This window comes from Paroedura picta, chromosome 8 (assembly GCF_049243985.1).
Source record: "Paroedura picta isolate Pp20150507F chromosome 8, Ppicta_v3.0, whole genome shotgun sequence".
Lineage (NCBI taxonomy): Eukaryota > Metazoa > Chordata > Lepidosauria > Squamata > Gekkonidae > Paroedura > Paroedura picta.
Window position 1 is genome coordinate 22,116,711 of NC_135376.1, and position 22,989 is coordinate 22,139,699.

The window sequence follows — 22,989 nt, forward strand, 5'->3', positions numbered from 1 at the left end:
TGTGTTACAATTCTGAAAAAAAAAATTTATTTCTGGCATCACCTATAGGCATGCCCACCTATTCATTGCTCCAGGCATGTCACCATTTTTAAAAATAAATTCTCATCCCCAGGAGCAAGGGAAAGGGAGGTGGGTGCGAGGGAGGTATGAAGCAGGTGACTTTAGCATGTTTGAGCCTCCATACTCAGTTGCCTCCCCCTTCAAGGATCGCTGCCTTGTTGTGGCAAGGGGGCTTGCGTAGTTCAGTGAAGCTATGAGCTATGCCGTGCAGGGCCACCCAAGACGGACAGGTCATAGCTGAGAGCTCTGACAAAAGGTGATCCACTGGAGAAGGCAATGGCAAACCACTCCAGTATCTTTGCCATGAAAACTCTATGGACAGTTCCAATAGGCATAACGATATGACGCTGGAAGATGAGCCCCTCAGGTCGGAAGGTGTCCAATATGCTACTGGGGATGAGCAGACGGCTAGTACGAGTAGCGCCAGAATGAATGAAGCGGCTGGGCCAAAGCCGAAAGGACGCTCAGTTGTGGAAGTAACTGGTGGCGAAAAGACAGTCCGATGCTGTAAAGATTTTTATTCCATAGGAACCTGGAACGTCAGATCCATGAATCAAGGCAAGCTGGACGTGGTTAAACAAGAAATGAGAAGACTGAACATCGACATTTTAGGAATCAGTGAACTAAAATGGACAGGAATGGGTGAATTTAATTCAGATGACCATCAGGTATACTACTGTGGACAAGAATCTCGCAGAAGAAATGGAGTAGCCTTCATAATCAATAAGAGAGTAGGAAAAGCAGTCATGGGATACAATCCCCAAAATGACAGAATGATCTCAGTTCGAATCCAAGGCAAACCATTCAACATCACAGTGATCCAGGTCTACGCCCCAACCACTGCTGCTGAAGAGGATGAAGTTGATCAGTTCTATGAAGCCCTACAACACCTTCTAGAAGCAACGCCAAAAAATGATGTGCTTATCGTCATGGGGGATTGGAATGCTAAAGTAGGAAGCCAAAAGATAACCGGGATAACAGGGAAGTTTGGCCTTGGAGTACAAAATGAAGCAGGGCACAGGCTGGTAGAATTTTGTCAAGAGAATACAATGGTCATAGCAAACACTCTTTTCCAACAACCCAAGAGACGACTCTACACATGGACATCACCAGACGGTCAACACAGAAATCAGATTGACTATGTGCTCTGCAGCCAAAGATGGAAAAGTTCTATCCAGTCAATAAAAACAAGACCAGGAGCTGATTGTGGTTCAGATCATGAGCTTCTTGTTGCAAAATTTAGGCTTAAATTGAAGAAAGTAGGGAAAAGCACTAGGCCACTCAGGTATGAACTAAATCATATCCCCGACGAATACACAGTAGAGGTGACAAATAGATTTAAGGAATTAGATCTGATAGACAGAGTGCCTGAAGAACTATGGACGGAGGTTCGCAACATTGTACAAGAGGCAGCAACTAAAACCATCCCAAAGAAAAAGAAATGCAAGAAATCAAAATGGCTGTCTGAGGAAGCTTTACAAATAGCTAAGGAGAGAAGGGAAGTGAAAGGCAAGGGAGAAAGAGAAAGATACACCCAATTGAATGCAGAATTCCAGAGAAAAGCTAGAAGAGATAAGAATGCCTTCTTAAATGAACAGTGCAAACAAATAGAAGAAAACAATAGAATGGGGAGGACCAGAGATCTTTTCAAGAATATTGGAGATATGAAGAGAACGTTTCATGCAAAGTTGGGTATGATAAGGGACCAAAATGGTAGGGACCTCACAGAAGCAGAAGAGATTAAACAAAGGTGGCAAAATTATACAGAACAACTATACAAGAGCGAGCTTAACATTCCTGATGACCACAGTGGGGTAGTTACTGACCTGGAGCCAGACATCCTGGAATGTGAAGTCAAATGGGCCTTAGGAAGTCTGAGCAACAATAAAGCTAGTGGTGGTGACAGCATTCCAGTTGAACTATTCAAAATCTTAAAGGACGATGCAGTAAAAGTGCTACACTCAATATGCCAGCAAATTTGGAAAACTCAACAATGGCCACATGATTGGAAAAGGTCAGTTTACATTCCAATCCCAAAGAAGGGCAATGCCAAAGAATGTTCAAACTACCGCACCATTGCACTAATTTCTCATGCTAGCAAAGTTATGCTCAAAATCCTACAAGCTAGGCTCCAGCAATATGTGGACCGAGAACTTCCAGAAGTACAGGCAGGATTTCGAAGAGGCAGAGGAACTAGAGATCAAATTGCCAACATACGCTGGATCATGGAGAAAGCTAGGGAGTACCAGAAGAACGTCTACTTCTGCTTCATTGACTATGCTAAAGCCTTTGATTGTGTGGAGCACAACAAATTGTGGCAAGTTCTTAAAGAGATGGGAATACCAGAGCATCTTATTTGTCTCTTGAGAAATTTATATGCAGGTCAAGAAGCAACAGTGAGAACTGAACATGGAATCACTGACTGGTTCAAAATTGAGAAAGGAGTTCGGCAAGGCTGTATACTGTCGCCTTGCCTATTTAACTTGTATGCAGAGCACATCATGAGAAATGCGGGATTAGAGGAGTCACAAATTGGGATCAAGATTGCAGGGAGAAATATCAACAACCTCAGATATGCAGATGATACCACTCTAATGGCAGAAAGTGAAGAGGAACTAAAGAGCCTGTTGATGCGGGTGAAGGAGGAGAGTGCCAAAGTTGGCTTGAAACTCAACATCAAGAAAACAAAGATCATGGCATCCGGCCCTCTCAATTCCTGGCAAATAGAAGGGGAAGAAATGGAGATAGTGACAGATTTTATTTTCCTGGGCTCCAAGATCACTGCAGATGGGGACTGCAGCAAAGAAATTAAAAGACGCTTGCTCCTGGGGAGGAAAGCTATGGCAAATCTAGACAGCATCCTAAAAAGCAGAGACATCACCCTGCCAACAAAAGTGCGTTTAGTCAAGGCTATGGTCTTCCCAGTTGCAATGTATGGCTGCGAAAGTTGGACCATAAGGAAGGCCGAGCGTCAAAGAATTGAGGCTTTTGAACTCTGGTGCTGGAGAAGACTCTTGCGAGTCCCTTGGACTGCAAGGCGAACAAACCAGTCAGTCCTAGAGGAGATCAGCCCTGACTGCTCTTTAGAAGGCCAGATCCTGAAGATGAAACTCAAATATTTTGGCCACCTCATGAGAAGGAAGGACTCCCTGGAGAAGAGCCTAATGCTGGGAGAGATCGAGGGCAAAAGAAGAAGGGGACGACAGAGAATGAGGTGGATGGATGGAGTCACTGAAGCAGTAGGTGCAAACTTAAATGGACTCCGGGGAATGGTAGAGGACAGGAAGGCCTGGAGGATCATTGTCCATGGGGTCGCGATGGGTCGGACACGACTTCGCACATAACAACAACAACACTCAGTTGCCTGCTGGTTGCTATCTGGTAGTTTGTGCTTTTTAGGCTGGTGAATCCACTTTATGCTTTATTCCCCAACTCACACTTTAAAATGGAGGATGTAGCGAGCTGTCAGCTGGCCAGATGCTGGATGTGGGTGATGTCATGCAGAGTGACCAGAATATAATGCTTACATTAGGTAAGCATTTCCCTATATTTACTGCGTGTGGAAAAGCTCAGAGAATTTCCTTTCATTAATGAGCTGTCCCTGAAGTACTAGGGTAACTTCTAACAATGCCATTTTTCTCTGCCCTTTTTTGCCACACAATCATCCTCAGAGGGTTTTTTAAACATGTCCTAAGTTGGCGCTATAGGACTAAACCAATATGGCACGGAAGTGCTATAGCAGCACTTTTGAAATGCCTTGACTCCAGTGACTCTGTGAGGCATCTCAATGGTGCCACTATAGCAATGAAGTGTTGTATTGGTTTACTGTTATAGCGTTCAACTTAGAACATTCAAAACAAATCCTTTAAAGATCACATGATAAAAAGGGCAAGAAAAAAATAGCACTGTAGGAGGCACTATGGATATTTTAAAACGCATACCACAGCGATTCCAAAACACAATGAAGGGGTAGAAAATGGAAGAAAGTAATTTCCTTCAAAAACAGCTCAACCACGTTTTGCTAACCTGACTTAAGTGAGTTTGTATGAACAGGTAAATAAATTCTGCTGGCAGTCAGTTACTAAAACGAGTCTGTCTGATATGACAGGGAAGCAAATCCATTTGCAAACAGTTACTGAGATGGAGTACAAGGCAATTTGCAAATGAACTGAATGTCAGCTTTTAAATCCGTGTGTGTGTGTGTGTGAGAGAGAGAGAGAGTTGTTATTAAGTCACTTCCAGCTTTTGGCAACCCTATGAATCAATGTCCTCCAAAACATTCTATCATTAATAGTACTGCACAGGCATAGGAAACTTCAATATTTCCTGGCATGATCGTCTTTTCCAGTGACTCCCATCTTCTCCTAATGTGACCGAGGTTCAATAGCTTCAGTTTAGTCATTTTAGCTTCCAAGGACCGTTCAGACACGACTTGATCTAGAACTGACTAGATCAAATTCACATGATCTATAAAACTCGGAAGAGTTTCACATTTCAAGGGAATCAATTTCCTTCACACCCATACATAGTCATGGGGAATACTGTGGCATGAATAAACTTGACCTTGGTCAATAGTGACACATCCTCACACTTCAGAAGCTTCCCTAGCTCCTGTTACACCACAGTTCACAAGCTGTGACTCAGTGTTCCGCACGGAGGGAAAGGGAGTTAATAAGCATTTTAGATGAACACATATTAAAAATTAACAGCCACAGCATACTATCAACATCGCAGAGGACCTGCAAGATAGGCGGCACTTCCCAGCAGCCTTTTGTAAGCACCATGGTCACCCCGCAATAATAGTTTCTCTTTTTGACCTCCTCAATTTACAAAGTTTCTCTCCCCACACACCCAGCTCACTTTTTTATAGACAGAGATATTGACACAAGCATATTGCCCTCAGCGGCTTAAGTGACAGGAAGCCAGCCAGAAAAATCTGTTCCAAATGATATAGTAACAGACTCCACTTTTCTGAGGTAGGCAGGAAAGGAGTAAATGACTGTTTTGCTCTCCAAAATCATTCTGAATAAATGTCAGGAGGGAAGGCATTCCATGTTACCTGGATCCACCTCAAACCTTCCTAAAACCTCGTAATATGTAGAAAGAAACAGAACAGAAAAGTTGGTTTTTACGGGAACAATGGTAGTTTTTGGTCTGCTTTTCGGAACTGGAAAATATTCATGATTCCTTCCAAGGTATTGCTATGTATGATTTCATTTCAATGCTGATCCTCCCTTTCTTCCCAGAAGCCTGTGCGTGATTGACTGTCTTTTTACAGTCGGGTGGATGTATTTGCCATGCTTAAACTACAAAACACAGCAAGTTACTATGCCAATCGGTTCAGGAACTGCTTCCAATGGGGAAAGAATCTAGTAAAAATTAGAGTTTTTTTTCATTTAGAAAAATCTAGAATCATGAAATCCACTATGGGTTCAGATTGGCTGGACCCTGAAACCTAGTGCCAGAATACATCTTTTGCCCAGATAGCATTGTTAAAAATAAAAAGCATGCAATGGAGTTAGAATGGCTAGTTAGTCTTGTAAACTAAAAGTAATCAGGCAGTGTTGGTCCCCTCCCAGCAACTATAGTTTTAGACTCATGGTATCTCTGAAAGAATTTATGATCCATGTACAGTTTACACTTGATTTTTATGATTCATATGTAATTTATATATTCAGCGCATATGCGGATTAAAACCACATTTCTTCAGATGATGGTCCCTGGTTTTATTTTTAAAGAGTGGACAACAAAATAACCCAATCTATGTCTACAAGCTGGGGTCCTTAGAGGTCTTTAGCAGAATATGCTAAATGTTAAAATGCAACGATTTATTACTATTCATGTGCACATTAAAGATTATAAAAACATCAATATCAATTATATCCCATTGCATAGATTCAATACATATTGACACATGGATAAAGTGACCTAGTACAAAGGACCAAGCGTGATCCAGCCCCTCTGGGGGTCTTTCTCAGTGGTCTGATATTAAAATACACTGGCACAAAGATGCAATAGGGACAATAAGACATCTGAGGGACTGTCTTTTGCTCTATGTCCCTTGCAGGGCTTTACACTCAGCAGGCACCAAATTATTGGTTGTTCCAGGCCTCAGGGATGCTTTCTAGCCTCAACCCGGGACAGGGCTTTTTTGGTCTTGGTCCCTTCCTGGTAGAATGAGCTCCGGGAGGAGCTGCGGGCCCTTGAAGAGCTTTCTGCTTTCCATAGAGCCTGTAAAATGGAGCTCTTTCACCAGGTTTATGGTCAAGGCCAGTGCTAGAGCAGATGATATGAGTCCCTCTAGATGTTTTGGCACCTGGACATCTTGGACCAATTAAAAGGATCTCAAACAGCAGGGCTAGGAGAGATTTTACCCTGGGGCTTTCAAAAACATCGCTAAAATAGTCAGAGCTGGGCTAGCTGGTCCAATGGACCGGGATTAATTCTGCATTAATTCTGTTAATATTCTCAAGTCTCATATCTGCCAAGTGCCTTGATTATCTTGGTTGTCTGAATATTATTTTGTGAGAAATTGCAAGTGTAGCTATTGACATTCGTACCACACAGGCACCGCCGAAATGAAAAGGTGGAGGAGTTTTTGTTCACTTTCTGTTAAATTGCATTGGATACAAATCTCGGGAACATTTCCTGTGTTGTATACCTGCTGTTGTGTTACCTATTCATTTTAACATACATTCTCCTACAGTTATTGTTTCCCTTTATGACCCATTAAGTTTTGAAAGGCTTTCTCCCTTTCTCAACTCACAAAAGTTTGGTTAAAAAAACTGGAAATTCTGCCATCCTTTTTGTATTTCCCCACATTTGTACACAACTGAGCCCGTTGTTCTTTACAATAACTTCCCACTCCTTGTATCAATAGAATCCAGTTATTTAGCAACATGAACTAGCTGTTAATGAAACAATATAAAAACTCACAGGAGGCAAATCAAGGTGTTGGCTACTGACATGACCTCCATGTTATCGTATTACTATTCTTTTATTCCATGTATGATACCACATAGTGCACAGAGTTTAAGCTTCATTTGCCATGCTCTTGCACATGTAGAAATTACTTTGGTCCTAAGATATGAATAGTTTATTAACTTTTTATCAGGTCTACTTTAAACAATGGCAAATTAAGCACTAGGGTATGAATTTCATGCTACACCTAATAGCTTTCATGAAACATGCATGAAAACAAAAGGCCATATACAATTGTTTTTTAGTCTGCCTATTGGCCTACATAAACTAGGTCTTGCAAGAGACACTTGTTCTTAATGGCCACTTGTGCACACATGCAGAGAGAGAGGGGGAGGGAGAGAGAGGAAGGTGCCCAGGTATAGAAATGCACAGCAAAATATTGTAGCATGAAATTGCTTCTGACCCGGCTACATGCTGGGATTGGCAGACGACAACTCAGCCTTATGTAAAAGGCTGTGGCCTTCATGGCTTCAGTTGTGACTAGAGTTCAGCAAGTGGATTAGAACGAGTGTTTGTCTGGAATTTGGGAAGATCTCAGAGTCAGCCTTGACAAGCTGGAGAAGGAAACAGAGGTGGTTTTCAATAGCCATTTAAGAACTGTTTGGATTTGGGCAGTTTCACATTTCCCTGAAGAAGTATGTTCAAGTCTAAGATGATTTTTAAATTAAAATCCCTGATATTTCCTGGCAACTTGTGTTTCTCTCAATGGATCAGAAACAATATTTACAGTGAAACCCTAACAACACTTTCCTGCAATTAAGCCTCGTTGAATGCCACTGAGTGGGATTCTGAGTAGATGTACGAAAGAGTTCTCTCTTACGAAAGAGTTCTCTCTTAATCTAAATACTGTTGAACTCATTTTGTAAATAGGCATACAATTTAATTTTTAAAAAAATTATATATGACTCTCTGTATGTATGTGTATGCATGTGCGTGTGCGTGTGCGTGTGCGTGTGTGCAAGCATATCTGTAGGAACCTGAATGCATTGGATATATGTATTTTCGGAGGGGGGGGGAATCTGTTTACTTTGTTTTAGCATGTTAAAGAATTGGAACTGTTCTGTGCAGAAGGGACATTTTTGCACGTGGGATTATGCTAGAGCATTTATATTGCCCATGCAACTGCTTCTGGAACAGCCACTGGAGCAATTCTTTTGCACCAAAGGCCTGCGGTGACTTCGGTAAGCATATGCAATGCATTCAATTACAGACAAAGCAACCTACAATTTATGCAGCTTTCCCAACCTGCTTCTTTAAATAGATTTGTGGAAAGCACAGGTGATGAGTGTGCCCACAAGCCAGCTGTCATTATGTCAGTGCCACTGATCGCTGTCTTCATGCTGACAATTAGCAGTTTCTCCGGGCCGGCGCTGTGCCCAAATGCATTCGTTTGTCATCTCTTGTGAACTAAAACAAATGGGTAGCAACTCTGTGTGACACCAGATCAGAATTACATACCGGCGTATATAGATTACAGCGCAAGGGAATCAATAAACTTAATCACAGGCCTCGGTGATGTACTCCTGATTGCATTGTCTCTGCTATTGCTACTCATGTAATTTCGGGGGGGAGCTAATTGCAATTTTGTGGGTGGAAAAATACTTAGTCCATTTCATATCTATTGAGACACTTCAGTTGGGTTCAAGTGCCTGGAATTTTTTTTAAAAAATAAGAATTCTAATTAAGCTTTGTTAATTGTACACATTTTTCCTCATTAGTTTAAGTATATTATTGGGAGGGGGGAGTTTATATAAAAATTCAATCAAGTATAGATTTTATTTTTTAAAACAAATTTAATTCTTAGAGGTATATGGTGCTTAACCAAGTGAGCAGGGTAATGTCCTATCCTTCCAGAATACAGAGAGAGAGAGAGAGAGAGAGAGAGAGAGAAATAAAATTGTTGTTACAGGATCAGCTCTTTGGAAGCAATCCTTCACAGGTCTACTCAGAAGCAAGCCCAATTTTATTAATTTCCAGGGAAGAGAGATGTCCCTCCACATTTTTTGTCACTGACTTGAAGTCAACATTCTTAGCTTTCCCCTTTGAGAGTTTTTGATGGGGGTGACATCATTCACATTTTTTCATCCATTTCTTCCCTCCAGCACTTTCGTCTCTGTGGCAATAGGATGGATCTTAATAGCTTCTCTACGGTTGCAAAAAGGAATAGGGTGAGATTGTCCTTCTTCCCTCTTGCACCAGGGGAATGTTAGAAGCTGTGCCCAGTGTGATGTATCTTGCCTCAGCTGGCAGGACAAGAAGATTCCTTACCTATAGTCAGTGAGATAGAGAGGAACACTGACCACTCATCTTTCTGATCTCTTGGATGTTATCCCTTTAAGGCTAAACTGAAGAGCCAACTTCCTGCTCCCTGCTTCTTTCTTCCTCTTGCCTGCCTGCAGCATGGTAGGGGGAGAGATGTGTTCTGCATCTCTCCACATCCAACAGTTTTTCTTGCCTTTGGAAACGGAAGTAGACAGGAAATCTTCTCTACTCCAAGACGTTTGTGAGGCATGGATTGGATCCTACCACCTTTCTCTTGGTGGGTACTGAGTGGTGGGCCCCATGGAATGAATCTGCAGTATCCGAAAAGTTAGCAGAGTGCTTATCTGAACTAGTATGCACGGCATGGCATTCCTGGATACTGAGTGCACATAGGCTAAAAACAACAAACAAGAAAGCACAGTGTATGGTTGGGCTATTAAACTAATATAACAACTATTTATTAGAGAACTCCATTCCTGACAGTAACGGTAAGAAAACAGTCCCTAATCTAACCTAGCATGTTTGGAAACAATTTAACTTGTGGTACCAGCTCTGTATTAAGAATAGCTGTTGTATTTCAGCTGGTGATCTTCTGACGGGATATAAGGCAGTTTGTTGTACTTCTGTTGTCTGAAAGCAAATTGCCATGCCAACCACTTTGAGCATGCTAGAAATGACTGTGCGTTTGAACAATCATCACCATCATGTACACAGAAGCAGACTATTTGGAAGCCAACATAAAATAATGCAAATTTCTTCTTAATATCATTTTAAATAGCTCTCGTTTATCTTTTTAGCAGTTATGAAAAAATAATTCTGCACAAATAGCATTATTATTGTTATTATTATTAGATTTTTAACCTTCCTCTCTCCCATAGGGCTTAAGGCAGTTTACAACATGTTAAAAGATACATAAATGCATACTTTATTAATTGCATTATGATTTAAAAAATTAATCACTATAATACCCACTGTCTGCCTAGGAACTAGTTTGATTAGTTAACCATCTACCTATTCCCTCTCCCAGAGCCTCTTGTGGCACAGAGTGGTAAGGCAGCAGACTTCAGCAGTCTGAAAGTTCTGACCATGAGGTTGGGAGTTCAATCCCAGCAGCCGGCTCAAGGTTGACTCAGCCTTCCATCCTTCCATCCTCAGCCTTCCATCCTTGGTAAAATTGCTGGGGGGTAAACGGTAATGACTGGGGAAGGGAATGGCAAACCACCCTGTATTGAGTCTGCCATGAAAACGCTAGAGGGCGTCACCCCAAGGGTCAGACATGACCCGGTGCTTGCACAGGGGATACTTTACCTTTACTTTTATTCCCTTTCCCATACGTCTGCTATCGTATCCTCCCCTGCCTGTTGGATGTGGCAAGTAGTTCATCAGCATAGGTGGGAAAGAACTGCAAGGATCGGAGGGATGCCCTTCCAATAGGTTACTTGACAAGTGTAATGAACAATACAAAACATGAAATATAGGTATTTTAATTTTTTAAAAAACCTTTTCATTAACCCTAGCACAATTATACTGTGTAGGGTAAGCCACCCACTAACCATTTTGTGCGGTACATAAAGTGTTTTTGGTCAGTGCTATAAGCAGTGGCATTTCACATTCCAGCTTCCTTCCAAAGGAAATGAGAGAACGTAAGAGGCATCATGCATCCATTGTATTTAAATCAGAGAACAGTATTTCATTGCCATCTGATTTGACACCCCTTAAATCTCAGGGCTAGTCAACCTGTGGTCCTCCAGATGTCCATGGACTGCCAAATGCTGGCAGGGCTCATGGGGATTGTAGTCCATTAACAACTGGAGGACCACAGGTTGACTAGCCCTGTCTTAAATTGTTGCCAGCTCTTGACTGGGAAATTCCTGGGGATTTTGGGGGTGAATCCTGAGGATGGCAGAATTTGGAGAAGAGGAAAATCTCAGCAGGGTTCAGTGCTATAGACTCCAATGCAGCCATTTTATCTCTACCCGAAGGAGGCTCAAAGCGGCTTACAGTCGCCTTCCCATTCCTCTCCCCACAACAGACACCCTATGAGGAAGGTGATGCTGAGAGAGCCGATATTACTGAAGTAGAAGAGTTGGTTCTTACATGCCGCTTTTCTCTACCCGAAAGAGTCTCAAAGCGGCTTACAGTCGCCTTCCCATTCCTCTCCCCACAACAGACACCCTGTGGGGTGGGTGAGGCTGAGAGAGCCCTGATATCACTGCTCAGTCAGAACAATTTTATCACAGCCGTGAGGAGCCCAAGGTCACCCAGCTGGCTGCATGTGGGGGAGCACAGAATCAAACCCAGCATGCCAGATTAGAAGTCCACGCTCCTAACCACTACATCAAACTGGTAAAACAAGAAGAATGAGAACGGATTCAGAAGGTCTCCCCCATCACAACACAACACAACACAACACAACACAACACAACACAACACAACACAACACAACACAACACAACACAACACAACACAACACAACACAACACAACACAACACAACACAACAGAGAGAGAGAGACAGAGAGAGAGAGAGAGAGAGAAAGAGAGAAAGAGAGAGAGAGAGAGAGTACTTCTCTTTACTATGCTGCTGGTGGAATGTACAAGAAGAAGCTTGCCACCTAAAGCCCCTACTTAAAAATAGCTCCTGTACTGGGTAGCTTTGCACAAACCTCAACTGTCACATCTCTCATTTTTGCCTGCCTGGGGACCACAACTTTGCACATCCAAAGGGCTATTTCCAGTAACATTTAGAGGCCTGCCACATGGTTCAAAGGGAGATGGAGAACTGCTTTCTGATAGCCTGTCTAGGCCACCTCATTATGCTACCAGAAATGACTGATTTGGACAAGCCCCTCTGAAGTGAGTACAACCAGTAATGGGTTATCCATGGAGCACTTGTAGCATGTGCTTTGGTTCAAGGGACCCTGACCCTGCCTTGCCAACAAAGCTCCTGAATTGTGTGACAAGACAGTTTGCTAGAGAGTCCATAGGCAGAGAGTACGTGTGTACATTTGGTGCCCTTCTGCCCCACTGGCTTTGACTGAGGCAAGGAGCCTCCTTGCCTGGATCATAGAATCATAGAGTTGGAAGGGGCCATACAGGCCATCTAGTCCAACCCCCTGCTCCATGCAGGATCAGCCCTAAGCATCCTAAAGCATCCAAGAAAAGTGTGTGTCCAACCTTTGCTTGAAGACTGCCAGTGAGGGGGAGCTCACCACCTCCTTAGGCAGCTTATTCCACTGATGAACTACTCTGAACTACTCTGGATCATCAAGCTCCAGAGGAGAAGTTGGAGAGTGCTGGAGACAAGGCAGAGGCGGAAGTGTTGGGGGATGGGTGCAAGTCAGCTGGCCAGATCTGGGGCAGCTTTTGGATTCCATCCCATTAAACACGTCGAAGATATTTGTTCATTGCACTGTTGCAGAAGATGGGCTTTGCAGGCTCCCTTTTGCAAGAAGTCATCCTCCCCTGCCCAGTCTTTGTCCTCTTTAGTCTCAGCAGCACCCGGACTTGCAAAACATACAAAACATCCATCCTTCTAACAAGTGTCCAAGCCATGCCCCTGCAGAAGCTGTTCCAGTTTGCAAATATAAAAGCATGGAGAAGGAGCCCCACAAGAAAGCCTGGTTTCTAGCCAAAATCCCAGGACAATATCCAAATATTATTATTATTATTATTATTATTATTATTATTATTATTATTATTATTATTATTATTATTATTATTATTATTATTATTATTATTATTATTATTATTATTATGTCAACACAATATTATGTTATGATATACTGTTATGTTATACTGCCACCCGGTTTATCAATTAATAATATTAATCTTATTATAAAAAGGTAAAGGTATCCCCTGTGCAAGCACCGAGTCATGTCTGACCCTTGGGGTGACGCCCTCTAGCGTTTTCATGGCAGACTCAATACGGGGTGGTTTGCCAGTGCCTTCCCCAGTCATTACCATTTACCCCCCAGCAAGCTGGGTACTCATTTTACCGACCTCGGAAGGATGGAAGGCTGAGTCAACCTTGAGCCGGCTGCTGGGATTGAACTCCCAACCTCATGGGCAGACAGCTTCAGACAGCATATCGCTGCCTTACCACTCTGCGCCACAAGAGGCTCAGCGCCACAAGAGGCTCATTCTTATTATATCTATATGTAAACCGCTCTGAGCCTTCGGGGAGGGTGGTATATACATTTGAATTAAATAAATAAATAAATAAATAAATAAATAAATAAATAAATAAATAAATAAATAAATAAATAAATAAATAAATAAATAAATAAATAAATAAATAAATAAAAGACACACAGGATTTTTGAAAGGTATGCTCCTAACAGCTCATCAAGTATTGGATGGGGCACATTCTACAGGATAGCAAGATTAACTGCTTCAATCTCCAATTTCCAGTTTAGGGAATCTACTCAGCTTGATGCAGTTGTTAAGAGCGTGGACTTCTAATCTGGTGAGCCGGGTTTGATTTCCCGCTCCTCCACATGCAGCCAGCTGGGTGACCTTGGGCTCGCCATGGCTGTTCTGACTGAGCAGTGATATCAGGGCTCTCTCAGCCTCACCTACCTCACAGGGTGTCTGTTGTGGGGTGAGGAAAGGGAAGGTGACTGTTAGCCGCTTTGAGACTCCTTCGGGTAGAGAAAAGCGGTATAGAAGAACCAACTCTTCTTCTTCTAGTGACCTGAACAAGGTGCCTTCTGGATCCACCTAAGAAATACTGTCCTGAACATTTAAAAGACTAATCATAAGGCTGGCTAATCATAAGGCTACATTAGAAGCCAGTTAGAAGTTTAGAGAGCATTCAGCACAGAGAGGAAGTCTTTCATAGTGGCCAACTCCCTGAGGGACCCAGATCTTCTGTGCAGGGCTGTAGGTTTCTGATTTGTTTGTGTTTCTTAAATTTAATCCTTCTAGACTTATTACATATTGAGATTTGTGAAACTGGGAAAAATATTCTACCTCTTTGATTGCATACTGTGAGGCTCACACAATCTGTACAGACTTTAGAAGTTTGTTTACAGTGCTATTTTTTTCTTATTTGTTTTGGAAGATTTTCAATAATATCAGTTAAATCTCTATAGATCCTTGTTAAACCAATTACCACTCATTTGACTGCGACCAAATGTTTAGACATAAATGTTCCATTTAGGATTTAAAGTACATTTTATATGCATGGCTGCACAGCAGTTCTGCTTTATAGGGCAATATTACTACAGAGGACCATGAAAACTTCTCAGTTACAACTGGGGTTGCAGGGTCCCCCCTGGCCACTGTCAGGGGATGGGGGGCAGGGCTGCCAGATCCAGGTTGGGAAACTCCTGGAGATTTGGGGGTGGAGCCTGGGGAGGACAAGGACCACTGTGGGCTACAATGCCCTAGTGTTCAGCTTCCAAAACATTCATTTTCAACAGGGGGGCTGATTTCTGTAATCTGGAGATAAACTCTAATTCTGGGGGATTCCCAAATCACACATCACTTCCAGGGCTTGCCAGAAATTATATTGCCAGTGCCACATTGCTATAGAATAGTACAGATGCACTGGGAAACCAATATGGCGATAAAAAATATCCAAATTGGACTTTTATAGAGTCGTCTCTCTTCAGTTTCAGTTATTCTTTAATTCTTATTTCATACAAGGCCTGACGCGTTTCGCCTACAGCTTTTTCAAGGGACGTTTTTTATATTTAAGGACCAACTTCAGCTTATTAAGAAATCTCTTGACAGAGTATAAGGTCATACAATAGCTAAACTTAGCTTGTGGCGTTTCAGTGCAACATTGCTGGCAATAAACCTGGGCATCCCTCTGTCTCCTGGTAACTCCCCCTGCTGGCCAACTGATCAGCAGCAGGGGGCAGAACCTGGAAGCAGGAGCCCCCCCCCCCTCCACAGGGAGTCTGGCAACCCTAACCGAAAAGATCTATGAGGGAAGATGGAAACTCAGTGCAAGGGACTAGCTGGAGAAGTGGCCCTCTTACTGAAATCTGAAGTGACACTGCTAATCCCTGTTTTCTGGCCTGATACAAAAAGGAACTGGTGCTCAAATGGAAGGTTGCCCTGCTTTCCACCAAGCCCGTCCAAAGGTGGCAGCACTCAGTAGAAGTCAGGACCGACAAACACACTCTGCCCCTGATCACCCCCCCCCCCCCAAAAAAAAGACCCACCCCTGTTCATCCCAACAATTTTATGATATAGAATAAGTTGGACTTTGTAATGGAAGGCTTCAGGACAATGACTTGTGCAAGGACACACACATGCCTGAGCAGCCATTGGGACTTTACATATCTGGGTCAGAGTCCAACTTTCCGTCCACTAGGCTGTGCTGTATCTTGCCTTCATTCCATGAACTGTGCACTTCAATAGAGGCTGAAAACAGCCGTTGTGTTATCTGAACTTTCAAAAAGATTGCACTGCTTCTGTCCAGACAATAATGTCTTCATTTGTTTGTTGTGAACCATGAAGCTGCACCTTGGCTTTGATGAGTACCGCACTCCCCGTATAATCATGATCTCGAGCCCTCATTTGTGTTTTTCTGCTCATGAAAGAATCATGTTCCTGCGATTTCCATAAAATAAAGAGCTCATTATATTTTTATACATAAATAAAAATCAACTTAATATGTCATATACATGCCAGGGTAATCAAGGGTGACATTGAGATCTCATTTGCACAACAAGTGTATGCAGGTTAAAAATATTCCTTGGCACAACAGCAAAAGACATCGGGGTAATTAATACAGATGTCAAAGATCTATTTTCTTATTTTATGAAGTATCTTTTTAAAAAGAAGAAGAAGAAGAAGAAGAAAACAGCTATATAAATAAGCCCACTCTTTTTCTGTTAGGGCAGCCCAACATGATTTATTTGAAGCATTTTTAATTATTGTCTATTCTAATAACAGTAAATTTGATATCACAATAATTTAAGGTGATTGCATTGTCAAGCTCAGAGATCATTATCTGTGTGGAATATGAAATGATACAGCTTCATTTCCATGGCTTGTTAGACTGAAGCACAAAACTTCCATCAAGATTGACTGCCGAGAACTAGAAGTTTATTATTATTATTATTATTATTATTATTATTATTATTATTATTATTATTATTATTATTATTTAAAAATTAGACTTCTTGATTTTAAACACCTTCCTACCCAAAGTATCACTCACTCACACACACAGACACAGACCTTTTACACTTGGTTGGTAACAGGAAATGCAGTTGAACACAGGAAGCACTATTTCCTGAGTCAGAGTCTTTGTCTTTCAAGGTCACTAGAGCCAACTCTGAGTTGCAGCAATTCTCCCGGGTCTCAGGAGGCAGCCTTTCTCATCATCTACTGCCTGATCCTCTTACCTGGAGATTCCAGGGACTATAAGAAGTATCAGCTGTGTGTAACACAGATTTTCTACTCCTCTTGTTCTTCAGTCATTTCATTGGCTCCCTATCCATCATCAGGTGCAATTCAAGGTTTTGCCCTTCACAGACAAACCATGGCCTTGAGCTATTATATCTGTAGACTGCTTCTGTGCCATGACAGCTTTGCTCATCGGAGCAGGGCCTTTTACAAATGCTACCTTGCAAAGGGGCAAAATCAACAACTGCCTGCCAGGAAATGGTGAATAGAAAGGCCTCTTTCTCCCTCTTCTGTAATACTAGACCTTAGGGGAACCCAATGAAATTGATGGGGAATAGATTCAGGGTGGACCAAAGGAAATAGTTCTTTACTCAATGAGTGATTTAATCATGGAATTCATTGCCAGTGTACTTAGCGATGGTCACAAGCATAGACCAAAGGGGATCAGACAGGTTCTTGGAGGATCAGTTCATTAATAATGGTGACTAAATGGATACCACTCTAATGGCAGAAAGTGAAGAGGAACTAAAGAACCTGTTGATGCGGGTGAAGGACGAGAGTGCAAAAGTTGGCTTGAAACTCAACATCAAGAAAACAAAGATCATGGCATCCGGCCCTCTCAATTCCTGGCAAATAGATGGGGAAGAAATGGAGATAGTGACAGATTTTATTTTCCTGGGCTCCAAGATCACTGCAGATGGGGACTGCAGCAAAGAAATTAAAAGACGCTTGCTCCTGGGGAGGAAAGCTATGGCAAATCTAGACAGCATCCTAAAAAGCAGAGACATCACCCTGCCAACAAAAGTGCGTTTAGTCAAGGCTATGGTATTCCCAGTTGCAATGTATGGCTGTGAAAGTTGGACCATAAGGAAGGCCGAGCGTCAAAGAATTGAGGCTTTTGAACTCTGGTGCTGGAGAAGACTCTTGCGAGTCCCTTGGACTGCAAGGCGAACAAACCGGTCAGTCCTAGAGGAGATCAACCCTGACTGCTCTTTAGAAGGCCAGATCCTGAAGATGAAACTCAAATACTTTGGCCACCTCATGAGAAGGAAGGACTCCCTGGAGAAGAGCCTAATGCTGGGAGCGATCGAGGGCAAAAGAAGAAGGGGACGACAGAGAATGAGGTGGCTGGATGGAGTCAGTGAAGCAGTAGGTGCAAACTTAAATGGACTCCGGGGAATGGTAGAGGACAGGAAGGCCTGGAGGATCATTGTCCATGGGGTCGCGATGGGTCGGACACGACTTCGCACATAACAACAACAACAAAATGGAAACTCCATATTCAGAGGCAACAAAACCCAGAATACCAATGCTAGGCGGAAAGGTCAGGAGAAAGCCTTGGCCTCCATGCCCTGCTTGTTTGGCTGCTGTGTGACTAGATGGCCCACTGGTTAAATCCTGCAGGGCTCTTCTTATGTTCTTGTGCTGACATTTCCTGTGACCTTTCCACCACCCTTCAATACAACTGCCACCATTAAAACTGGCACCTGGGTCATTTTGTTTTGGTGTCAGTTGCTCCTAAATAGTGTGCAAATGGCATTCAAATACCATAAAAGGAACAAATGAGCCACCATGAAAGTAAAAAAAGAAAGGTAAAGAGGATCTTCCCAGCAGCATGAAGAACAAAATGATGAAGTCTCTCAAGGAGAGCTCTGACCACTGTTCCTTGGAACCAAGACAGTGAATTCTGTAGTCCTCGGAAGAAAATTCTAGTACATTTTACAATGAAACTGGTCATTGTCACACAAAAAAACTACTGTTCTCTCTCTCTCCTACATGACTTTTCACTGGCAATTTAAATACGCAAAAAATGCAGGAAAGCACTGGCTGTGTGAATTAGCTCTACCCCTGCCCAGTTCAAATCTGACCATACCTCAGGTCCTCTGAGGTAACCGGCTGTATGCCAACTTGCCTGGGTGATACGGATCTAACAGTGCAGTCCTATGTTGATTTACTCAGAAAAACTCCCACAGTATTCAATAATGCTTATTCCCAGGGCAGTACACATAGGATTGCACCGTTAGCATACTGGCTCATTTTACTGGAGATTTGTAAAAATTACTAAGCACTTGGATGGCAAGTGCGTTGTACCCTTAGGGAAAGGGTTAGGTAGCCTCATTTTAAATTATGATCTATAAAACATGGCTGACCTGAGGCAAATGCAACTGACATTTCTAAAGACTGGGTTGTGTGCAGCAGAGCCTAGCCATGAGCAGACGTATTTCGTACGATGGAGCAAAGCTTTCTCCCCTTCCCCTCCCTAGTGCCATAGAAAACATACCCCCACGTGGGTGTGGGGTTTTAAGTATTGTAACCCGCCACAAGCCAGCTAGTCTGGGAGTGGTGGGTAATAAAACCAATTGAATGAGTGAATGAATGAACTAAAAAACAAATAAATAAATGCTACTCCTGTCATAGAATCATAGAATCATAGAATCATAGAATCATAGAGTTGGAAGGGGCCATACAGGCCATCTAGTCCAACCCCCTGTTCAACGCAGAGAACCATGGAACTTGGTCAAAGCCTATTCTTCTCAAGAGATTGGAGGAGGAAATCCATTAAGGCATCCTAGTCTGGTCTGGAGATCTGCACACACTTTTATACATTTATCCTTATTTGGATACATGTTCATCAGTCTTCATGTCTACAAACCGTACATAAGGATCCTTTTTACACGCATAAGGACTAAGCAAATCTGGGGAGAGTGCGTATCGGGAGAGGAGCAGAGCTTGCCATAGTAACCCTACACCCTCCTCCAATGCCAGTTCACTGCATGCTTTTCAGTTCTGTATAAAGGACTAAAGTACGCAACTGAGTGCTTGGTCGGGGAGATGATAGTGATCACATTCTGTGGCTATACCTTTAGCCTCTATACCTTTATGTTCTCATGTACATTTGAGCATGTGCATGCTCCCTTCAGGTGACATCAGTCTCCTGTTTCTGAAAGGCCCCTGTACAAATTAGCCTTGGAATGCCTGGAAGTTGGACATCAAGCCAATGGGCATTTTTGAGCCAATGGGTTGCCAGGTCTCACCAATCACTGGGAGTGTGTGGGGGGGGGGTTACCAGATTTAGGTTGGGAAATTCCTGGAGATTAGAAGATGGACCCTGGGAAGGACAGGGATCTCAGTGGGGAATAATGCTATAGAGTCCATCCTCCAAAGTGGCCTTTTCCTCTAGGGCAGGGGTAGTCAAACTGCGGCCCTCCAGATGTCCATGGACTATAATTCCCAGGAGCCCCTGCCAGCAAACGCTGGCAGGGGCTCCTGGGAATTGTAGTCCATGGACATCTGGAGGGCCGCAGTTTGACTACCCCTGCTCTAGGGGAATTGAACTCTGGAAATGAGCTGTAATTCCAGGTACCACCTGGAGGCTGGTACCCCTATCCTCCTGAATTCAGTTAAACACTACATGACATTCTGAAGAAAACTGAAAGGGCAAAAGTTTGTTTTGATTCTTCACCCAATAAATGATACAGAAACTACCCAAGCCCACATATGATAGCTGAGATATTTTGTGCTATTTCTGAGGAGCACTGCATGTACTCTACAACTGACAAGCTGAGCACACCTACACATATCCTGTTTATGTTGAAAGCAGAGCAGCTTCTTCAGTAGCTATCAACATTTTCCTTTTGGCCACGTTTCAAGCCATTTCTTACACCTCAGCTTAACGAGATGTGAGCTCCCCTGCTAGCTGCAAATATCAGGCCAGTTCAATACATGCCAGTTCGCTGTATCTTTCTGCCGTACCTGTTCATGCAGGCAAGCACAAGGTGTGAGCCAGCAGATGGCAAAAGACACTTAGCAGTTCTAAGTGCTAGGATTGTAAGGGGACTTTTCCACAACCTCCTGAGCCGCTTAGGAAACATCTCCATGGAAAGAACAGCATATGTGGACAAAGCCAGCGTCCCCAGTCATGTCTGCAGCTCAGTTCCCCAGAGAAGAATGGCCTGATGAAAATGTCCTCTTTTTGGCCCTAGAGTCACCCAGTGGAACTAAGCTTCAGTTTGCCACCATAATTATTTCCTAGTATGTATTTAGGATAGGACTTCCTATTTCATGGCTGTCAGGATTTTCTTAGGTCTATAGACTGCTTTGCTCCATGTCCTTGACTCCTTCCCTCCCCATAGCATAAGGTGAGTGCAGCATGGTGGCGGCCTGGGTGGCGGCAGCCTCCCTCCCTCCCTCCAACTGGGATCACCTCACCTCCCGTGCACCTCTCCCGCAAGTCTCCCACACGCCTCTCCCATCTTTTGCGCATGCACATCATTGGCACAAGACAGGTGGGGGCCGAGGGTAGGCCTCTGCCTGGTGTGCCTGCGGAGGCAAGCCAGGGCAGAGCACCACCGGTAACAGCAAAGCGGTGGCATCCCTCCCTCCGACTGCGCTCACCTCCTCGCCTCCCTTGCGCCTCTCCCATCTTGTGCGCCTGCACGGCGTCGGTGCAGGCCAGGTGGGGGCAGAGGGTGGGCCTCTGCCTGGCTTGCCTGTGCAGGCCAGCCAGGGCAGAGCACTGCTGCTGGCCGTCCTGCTGGCCGGGCGGCAGGCAGGGAGGGAGGCAGCTCCGGCTGGCGGGACTTTTAAGGACCCGGGCGGGACACGGGACGAAGACCAGGAAAGCGTGAGTGTCCTGCAGTTTTCAGGATGGATGGGCAGCTTACCATACCAATGAGTTCACGTCCACTGTTAGGAAGTATAGGGGTCCTGGATGTTCCTGGTGTTACTGGCTGGTTCTCATGGTAATTGTAGTCCATGGAAAATCTGGAAAGCCACATTTTGGGCCTTGCTAAAATAGTCAGTGATGGAAAAGACCTCAGCTTGAGATCCTGAAGAGCTGCTGCCAGCTTTGTGTGCTCAGATTGGGAACAGAAGACATTCTTACAAGATAGAACATGAATGTTATCATTTCACAAACAAGAGGTTTCACTTGAAAAAGGTTACGTTTTGGCTCTTACCATTGGTGCTTTGACTATCTTTTCTGTTAGCAATGTGATGTGTGGGTCACTAAGATAATAAAACCAGACAAATGTTATCACTTAGAACATTGTGTTCAACATGGTTTTCTAGAGAATGTGGAGAGTTATACAGACCTCTGATGTTTTACTCGTCAATACATTGTGAACAGGGTTGTCATATCATCACATGAAAATCTGAATTCATTCAAAAGTACAAGTTCTGTTGTGGGTTCTTCACATCCAGGACAAAATTATTCATTTTATTTTATTTTTCATATTTATATACCATCCTCCCCTGAGGCTCAGGGTGGTTTACATGGAACTGGAGGGGAAAAACTATACAAATAACATGATACGTTGAACAACGACAATACAGTCATAATAGAGGAACAATAAAATAATGGAACAAACATGGTGAGAACAACATCCATTTAACTGTAACATACTGGCAGCCCTGTGGGATTGACATATCAGTGGTGGTTTTAATGGTAGGGGGCTCAGGGGCCAATGGGAAGTGACTGAATTCAGGTCGACCTCAATCAAATGCCTGGCAGAAGAAAAATTCTGATAAGCCTTTCCCCTAACCATCGATACTAAAATTAATCTGAAAGGTTGCAATGAAAAAGAGTGCAATTCATGTCTCCCCTGATCCTAGCCCCCCCCCCCCTCTAACCTCTGTAGCATACAGGCCATATTTTGTTAAATGAAATCTGAAAAAAGACCAACATGCCAGCCAGCCTTTACAATAACAGCCAGTCAACATGGTCCTAACTGAATAGATAACTCATTCACAATTTGACTCTCCAAACTCTAGCTCCCTTACCGAAGAAAATGGCCTTCTGTTCCCTCAGTTCATTTGTATTCTGGCTGACGAGCTTGTGATCTCAGAGCTTTTGCCTCATACTATGGCAGCCATTCAGGCTAACTCCTGGATCACAGGGAGGCTTTTCCTACTCACAGAGAATTGTATTCTTGTTTGATGACTTTCCATAGGGTAGTACAAACTGAATTGTAGGGGGAGAAAACAAAAACGGTGGCAGTCATTTCCTGTACAGTGGGTAGAAATTCCTATGCTATGCAATCTAATCCAAGCTATAGAGTTTGAGAAATGAAATAGTTGTGATTTCACTTACGATGGACACTCATTGGGTTGCAAGCCTTTAGCATAAAAAGCAACCAGGCAGGATTTAGCTTTCAGTGTGGGGTTGATGAGCATTAATGTGCTCTTCAATTTACTAGTACTCATTACACATAACATAATTTGTCAGTATAATATGCGGCATGCTTCCAATGGTAGTTTAACTCCATGCATAGCTCAAGGTAGACGTGTCCTGTGCTCCTTATCTGTGAAATTCTATTAT

The 22,989-nt window shown here is 43.2% G+C and overlaps 1 long non-coding RNA gene across 1 annotated transcript in view; it reads right to left on the reverse strand.

Moving 5' to 3' along the window:
• The window catches only part of LOC143842592 (uncharacterized), a 58,881-nt gene extending 37,418 nt beyond the window's left edge, over nucleotides 1-21,463 (reverse strand). The window contains exon 1 of the long non-coding RNA XR_013233203.1: nucleotides 21,335-21,463. This is a non-coding gene — a long non-coding RNA (uncharacterized LOC143842592). The remainder of the gene's footprint in view (nucleotides 1-21,334) is intronic.
• Between the last annotated feature and the right edge of the window lie 1,526 nt (nucleotides 21,464-22,989).